The sequence below is a fragment of the Galeopterus variegatus genome, unplaced genomic scaffold (assembly GCF_000696425.1).
Source record: "Galeopterus variegatus unplaced genomic scaffold, G_variegatus-3.0.2 Scaffold747, whole genome shotgun sequence".
Lineage (NCBI taxonomy): Eukaryota > Metazoa > Chordata > Mammalia > Dermoptera > Cynocephalidae > Galeopterus > Galeopterus variegatus.
In genome coordinates, this window is record NW_007726858.1 from 514,478 (window position 1) to 522,425 (window position 7,948).

The 7,948-nt window shown below is 40.3% G+C and overlaps 1 pseudogene; it reads right to left on the bottom strand.

The window, feature by feature from the left end:
- Nucleotides 1-6,476: 6,476 nt before the first annotated feature.
- Nucleotides 6,477-7,728, bottom strand: LOC103589941 (annotated as a pseudogene).
- Between the last annotated feature and the right edge of the window lie 220 nt (nt 7,729-7,948).

Below are 7,948 nucleotides of genomic sequence, written 5' to 3' on the forward strand. Positions count from 1 at the left end.
TCAAAAATTAATCAGCCATAAATATGTAGATGATCTATTTCTGAACTCTTCTGTTTCATTTATCCATAAAACCAATAGCACACGGTCTTGATTATTGCAGCTTAGTAAGTCTTGAATTGAGTCCTCTTTTATTCCCCAAATTTGTTTTGGCTCTTCTAGGTTCTTTGGAATTTCTATATCAATCTTAGAAAAAGTTTTACAACTTCCAAAGAAGCCTGATAGAACTTTGATTGAGATTGCACTGAACCAATAGATGAGGGGTTGGCAAACTATGACCCATGGTCCAAATCTAGCCCATTACCTATTTCAGTATAATCTACAAGCTAAGGACACTTTTCACGTTCTAATTGATGCTAGAACCAACAGGATGTGTGTGTGTGTGTGTGTGTGTGTGTGTGGAGAGAGAGAGAGAGAGAGAGAGAGAGAGAGAGAGAGAGAGATTTATGCTATCTTAAGGAATTGGCTCATGTGATTGTGGAAGCTTGGCGTATTGGTCTGCTTCTGTCACTTATAACAGAATACATGAAACTGGGTAATTGATAAATAAATGAAATTTATTTATTATAGTTTTGGAGGCTGGGAAGTCCAAATTTCAGGGAACACATCTGGTGAGGGCCTTCTTTTGTAGTGACTCTATAGCCAAGCACGGTGTCACAAGGTGAAGGATCTGAGCAAGAGAGAGACTAACTTCCTCATTTGCTCTCCTGTTAAAGCTATCATAACCACGCCCATTACCCCATGAATGGATTAATCCACTCAAAATGGCATAATCCTCACAATCTAATCACCTCCTTACGGCCCCATCTTTCAATGATCATAATAGAATTTCCCATTCTGAACACTGTTACAGTGGGGATTAAGTTTCAATGAGTCTGGGGGGAGACATTTATTTTATTTTTATTTTTATTTTTGTCTTTTGTCTTTTTCCATGTCCGGCAACGGATCGCAACCCTCAGTGTTGCCCCCGTACCGGACCGGGGACCGGCAACGGGATCGCAACCCTTGGTGTTGCTCCCGCGCCTCGCTCAGCCAGTGAGCGGGAACCGGTCTGTATGTGGGATCCGAACCCTCGGACGGGAGCGCCGCCGTGCTTCCCAAGCGGCGCACTATCCAGTGCGCCACCGGGCCGGCCCTGGGGGGAGACATTTAATCCATAGCACTTGGTAAATCCAAAATCTGCAGGGTGGACTTGCAGGCTGCAGACTCGGGGAAGTGTCGCAGTTTGAGTCCAGATGCAGTCAGCTGATAGAATTCCTTCTTGCTTTCAGGAGGTCAGTCTGTCCTTTTAAGGCCTTCAACTGATTGGATGAGGCATAGCCACATTATGGAGGTAATCTGCTTTATTCAAAGCCCACTGATTTAAATGTTAATTTCATCCAAAAATACACCTTCACAGAAACAAGCAGAATGATGTTTGAACAAATATCTGGTTACTGTGGTCAAGCCAAATTGACACATAAAATCAATCATCATAGTCCCCCTCCTCACAAATGTCCCCATTTTCACCTTCAACCGTCAGGAGTAGAATACATTTTTACCAACATTTAAACAAAAATATAGGAGTTTGTAGTTTGTCTATAATTAAAAATATTTTTTCATACTTAGAAATAATGTTTATGGTCAGAGAACTGGGACTCTTTATGAAGAAGTAAATTTTTAAAATCTCTACTTCCACTACCTGGAGATAACCATTGTTTCAACATTTTGGTGCATTTCCATATTTAACTTAAAATTATTTATATTTATACCAAGTCTTCTTCCAGAAGAGTTTAAGGCAGCTTGAAAGAACATATGAAACACAAGATAAACTGAATATGAAGTTAGAGCAGAACAGAAGAAAAGTAAACAAGGGTGGGGACATAAAATTGAGCCAGGAATGACTGAAAAATGTAGATTATGATCACTCTTGTTATTATTAGGCCTCAGATTTGGCTCAAGCTTTCCAGTCAGTCACACAGTTCACAGTGACCAAATATAAAAAATAAGCCAGAAATGACGAATGTTTGAGGTGATAGACATGCTAATTACCCTGATTTGATCATTGCATATTGTATACATGCACCCAAATATCACAATGTACCCCATAAATATACACAATTATTATGTGTCAATTAAAAAAATAAATTTAATAAAATGGAAAAATAAAATAAGCCAGTTGCTTAGGTGAAATAAAACAGACACAGGTTCTAAAGACATACACATTGCATGGGCTTTCTTATAATCCGTCTCATTATAGTCTTTGGCAATCACATCGGAGCATAAAAATTCACTATAAGCAATAGTTCAGAGGCAAAAACAGTGCTGTCCAGGTTCTCAGTCTCCAGTGTCATCCCAGGTCACTGGGATGGGTTTTAGACTTGCAGAGAAGTATGCATAAACTATATATCCTTTGAACAATCTTCCCTAAACAATTTTTCCTTTAGTTAAACTTTTGATAAATGCTGAGTGTCAGTGACCTCCAAATAACATTCCCTGGTGGGTGCCTCAGCTATGGCTGGTGTCTATTGTCATTTGAGTGGAGATGGGTGCTATTTAGAGTTGCCACTAAGTAACGCACTGCAGTATTGACAGCAGGGTTTTGGGTCAGATGGATGCTTCAGATCCTAACACCATAACTCAACCAATTGTGCAATAAGCAAGTTATAAAGTTTCACCAAGTCTCAGGGTCCTCTTCTGTAAAATGAGAATAATATTAGTACCTATGTCGTAGGGTTGTTGTTGAATTTAAATTTGATTCCACAGGTAAGGTATTTAACACTATAACCAGTGCTTAGTAAGTGACCCATAAATGGCATAATTATTCTTCATTATTATTATTACCTCTTTATAAAGCTGAGGGGTTATAACAAGGACTTGTGGCTAGAAAAGACGGCCATCAGGCGTCTGCTTCCAGGTGAGCTGAGGTAGCACCCACCAAACATGCTCCAGGACCAAAATGAAGTCTTAACCTTAAATCTCAATTTTAGACTACATAGCTTTCTAACTACCTCCCTGGCTCCCATGTATTCTACACCCGTGCTCCCCAAATGTTAGCCTGTGGGTCGATGTTGGCCCATGATGAAGTTTTCATGGGTCTGCAGTGAAATGTGTATTTACATTGGCTATACTCCCAGTGCCTTTCACTATCTTTATGTTCAATGTCTATTTCTTATAAAAAGCATTTAGATGGATCTTTTATTGATGAGGCTGGTTATCTCTGTCTTTTCAACTTCTGGGGAGGAGGCGATTAGAATATTTACATTCTATGTAATTACTGACAGTTTTGGGTCTAAACCTACTGTTCCATTTTGTTTGTTTTCTATTTGTCAATCTCTGTCTTTTCAACTTCTGGGGAGGAGGCGATTAGAATATTTACATTCTCTGTAATTACTGACAGTTTTGGGTCTAAACCTACTGTTCCATTTTGTTTGTTTTCTATTTGTCCTTTATGTTCTTTGTTCATCTGTTCTTTCTTGCCTCCCTTTGGGTGGATTGATTATTTTTTTAGTATTGTGTTTTATTTCCTTTATTTATCTGTTTTTAGTTATGTCTCTGTGTTTATGGTTATTCTAGAGATTACAATACTCACTTCCACTTACGGTCTACTGCTTCACAAATAACATAAGCCTCCCAGAAGAATACACTTCTGATTCCTCTGCCCAGCCTGTGTATTCTTGCTGTCATATGTTTTACTTCTAAAAATGCTAGAATCCATTGTTATTATTTTTATTTTCAACAGTCAACAGTTGTCTAAAGAGATTTAAAGACTTTATATAACTATAAACATATTTATAATTTATCTCCTTGTAATTGTAAATACATAATTCTTTTCCTTTTTTCAAAAAAGATTATTTATATTTACCTACATTTTTATTCTCTCCAGTGCCTTTCTTTCCTTCCTACAGATCTATATTTCTGTCATTTCCCTTCAGCCTAATAAGCTTCTTTTAGCATTACTTGTAGTGTGGGTCTGGTGGAAACAAATTATCTTAGCTTTTGTCTGTCTAAAAATCTCCATTTGCTTTCAAATTTAAAGGATATTTTTGCTGGGTATAAAATTCTAAGTTGATAGAGTTTTTTTGGGGTGGGGGGTTTAGCACTTTAAAGTTGGTGCTCCATTGTTCTCTGACTTTCAATGTTTCTGACAAAAACTCAGAGATTATTCTTACCTTCCCATCCTTTTACTTTTGCATGGAATATGTGTGTATAATTAAAATTATAGTGTCTATAGACACCATAGACACATAAAATTAACCATCACAATTCCTAAACAGCTTATCTTATACCCAATGGAATACTACTCAGCCATGAAAAAGAATGAAATTCTGCCATTTGCAGCAACATGGATGAGTCTGGAGAAAATTATGTTAAGTGAAATAAGCCAGAAAATGAAAGAGAAATACTGCATGTTCTCATTTATAACTGGGTGCTGAGAGAGAGAGAGAAAGAGAGAGAGAGAGAGAGAGAGAGAGAGAGAGAGAGAGAGAGAGAAACAAAGAAACACAAAGAAAGACCAAAACAATACATTAAACTTCAGAAGGGAAAAACAAACCTAAGGATACTAGAAACGCGGTGGGGCTGGGGGGCTGGGGGTGGGGTGGGGAGGGATAGGTTGGGTAAAGGGCATAAAGAAAAATCACAATTTGTAATAATAATATGCTTATAATAAATAATAATAATAATAATAATAATAAAATAATTTTATGTGTCAACTTGACTGGGTTAAGATATGCCCAGGTAGCTGGTGAAACATTATTTCTGGGTGTGTCTATGAGGATGTTTCCAGAAGAGGTCAGTGGACTGAGTAAAGAAGACCCACTCTCACCAGTGTGGGTGGGCATCATATCCAATCAGTCGAGAGCTCACACAGAGTAAAATGATGGAGGAAGGGTGAATTTGCTCTCTCTCTGGAGCTGGGTCATTCATCTTCTCCTGCCCTCGGACACCAAAGCTCCAGGTTCTCAAGCCTTCAGACTCTGGGACTTCCACCGTTGGCCTCCCTGGTTCTCAGGCCTTGGATTCAGGCTGAATTACACCACCAGCTTCCCTGGTTCTCTAGCTTGCAGGCAGCAGGTTGTGGGACTTCTTGGCCTCTGTAATTGCATGAGCCAATTCCCATAATAAATCCCTGCATATATATCCTATTGGTTCTGTTTCTCTGGAGATCCCTGAATAATACAGAAATAAAGTTAATAAGAAATGTGCATACCTTAATGAAGAAAACTTTAGACTTCTGCTTCCATTTAGGATGTAGAAAGTCATTACAGAATATTGCTCCCACCTTCACAATGAGAACCAAGTCTTTTTATTTTTAATGTATTTTTTTAAGTGCAAAACTATATAAAAAACTAAAATACAGAAAATGCATTCATTCTCGGTAGAACAGCAGCAGAAGGAGAAAGCTTTAAAAGGTGAGAGTAAGAAGGAACAGTTAAATTTTCAACAAATATCTGGAGGCTACATGTGGGCTGGCATGATGGTTCACAACTGGAACTTCAGCAAAGACAGTCTACACCAACCAACCTACTCTTTCCAATATGGCTTCACCAAGGTCTCATGAGAAATGTTGGGGCAGAGCATGGGATCTGAGAGTCCCCTGAAGCATGGTGGCCTGATGAAAGCTGAAGACATGGCAGGAAAACTGAGCATTACTCTCTGAGTTTTTTTTTTTTTTTTTTTTTTTTTTTTTTTTTTTTTTTTTTTTTTTTTTTTTTTTTTTTTTTTTTTTTTTTTTTTTTTTTTTTTTTTTTTTTTTTTTTTTTTTTTTTTTTTTTTTTTTTTTTTTTTTTTTTTTTCCCTCTTGGCAAGCAGATGAAATTAATAGATCATGGAAAAAATGGCCCCACTTCTCTACTTTGTCTTATCCACCCTCTTTTCCCTGCAAGCTTGTGCCCTCCCATTCATGAGTGACACTCTCATGCTCCCTCCCCACCATACCCCTTCCCCTCCTCAAAAGTGACTGACATCTTCCTAATACTGTAGTTTAGTTTTCTCTACTTAAAAAACCTTATATACATAAATCACACAGTGTGTATTCTTTTGTGTCTGACTTCTTTCACTCAACATTGTTTTTGTTTTTTGCTATAGAGGAATCCTTTTATAGGGAAGAAAGCTTCAGTAAGAAAAATGAATCTGCTGCTTTAGGGGCAGCTGCAGGTTTACTGTTTCTGGAGAGAAAAAGGTCAAGAAGGACAGGAGCCAGGTTTGTTTTAAAAGCAATGAATCAACACAGTCCAAGTGGCTAGCTGACTCCCCTAGTGCAACTACGATGTCAATTATAAAGAGAGCAATTCCATATACTTATTAGGTTATTTTATATCCTTCACTCTTCCCATGGCTGTAATAATGAAGAGTGGACGAGACTAAGGGTAAGTACAACCCACTCAAATCCAAGCCTCATACTGTACCTTGGGCTGCAGCACCGGGAAGCTCTGCACACCTTGGCTTGGGAACATTTCAGCTGGTGCAGCACAAGATGCAAAATGACCATTTACTCTTTAGGGTTCTGACGACTCTACTCCAGAAAGGTGCATGAACACGTCCCCAAGCTCTGTCATGTTGACATCTTCAGTGTTGGGGACATGCTGGCTTTCTTAGTTCTCGACGAAATCCCAGAGCCATACTGAATTGAAGAACCTCACGGTGCCTTCAGAACTGAGCTGTTTCCGAGGCTTCCCAGGTTCTGCGAGCCGCCCATCAGGCTAGGTATGGTGGTAAAGGCATTTCCCTCCAAATGGGCAGGTCCCCATGCCCTGTTCAAAGTACTTACAAGCTTATTTTCCTATCCCCTGTTTGAAAGCTTCAATCAACTCATTCTTTTTATTCTGATCTTCTACCCAATACACACTTGGAATCACAAATTCTGATATCACCCAACATTCTGGACAAGACAATGATTGGGTTTTCAAACTGCTTGGCACACCTCCACTGCCAGATGCAGGACAAGCAGTATGTGTGGTTACAGTTGGAGAGAATCCCAAATCTCCCCTTAGAAGCAGATGACTTCTCCAGGATCACTTCCATGCAGATACTGCACACTTTGTCTTGATTTGCCTGGAAGGCAAAGGCCTCCATCTCATGTTCAAATGTCGACATGCAGATCTTCTCGTGAGCTTTCCTTTGCTCTGGGTCAAAGGGGTGCAGGACCCATAGCCGACAGATTTCACACACTTCCCCATGCAGGCGGACACAGCCATCCCCAAACCGGCTCTCCCTGGCAAGCAGCTGCATAGGGAGGGGCCCAGCTGCTGCTCGCTGCTGCAGGAGCTGCTGGCCTCCAGGTCATCGAGGCCACTCCTGATGGCATCCAGATAGGAATGTGGCTTCATCTCCAGGCTGGGCTGGGCATTGCTGCAGCCGACTGGACTGCTCACCACGCTCAGGTGAGTCTTCTCTTCAGCCATGCCAGAGAGATTTCGGTCTCTAAGTACCAATGTTCTCTTTTCACCCTTCCCAGGTTTGTGTGAGTTCGTTTTCACAATAGATGCAGTAAGTTTGGAAGGAGGGTGAGGACTGTGGAACCCTGGGGAGGGCACACCGTGGAGCGTGGTGCCCACAGCACCACCAGCTGCAGCACAGGGCCTGCTGTGATCGTATCTGCAGAGCTCCGTAGGCGCAGTATCCTTTCTGATAGTATTTGCAGATGGTGGATGGCTTGCTGTTTGCCAGGTAATGTGAGAAGAGGCACTGGCTTCCTTCCCGACACATGCCATGCATAAAATACCTGCAAGTGACCTGCTTGGTACTCATGGCAGTTAGGCTTGGGGGCAGTCATTGCGCTGCCACCTCCTCCACCTCGGCTCGGACCATCCCGCCTCAACATTGTTTTTATGAGTCATTTATGTTGGTACAAATAGCTGTAATTTGTTTATGTTCCTGTAGAGTACACAGAATTGTTCATGTTACTGCTGAGTATACAGAATTGTATCCACATCACAATTTATTTATCTTTTTTCCTGCTGTTATCTAT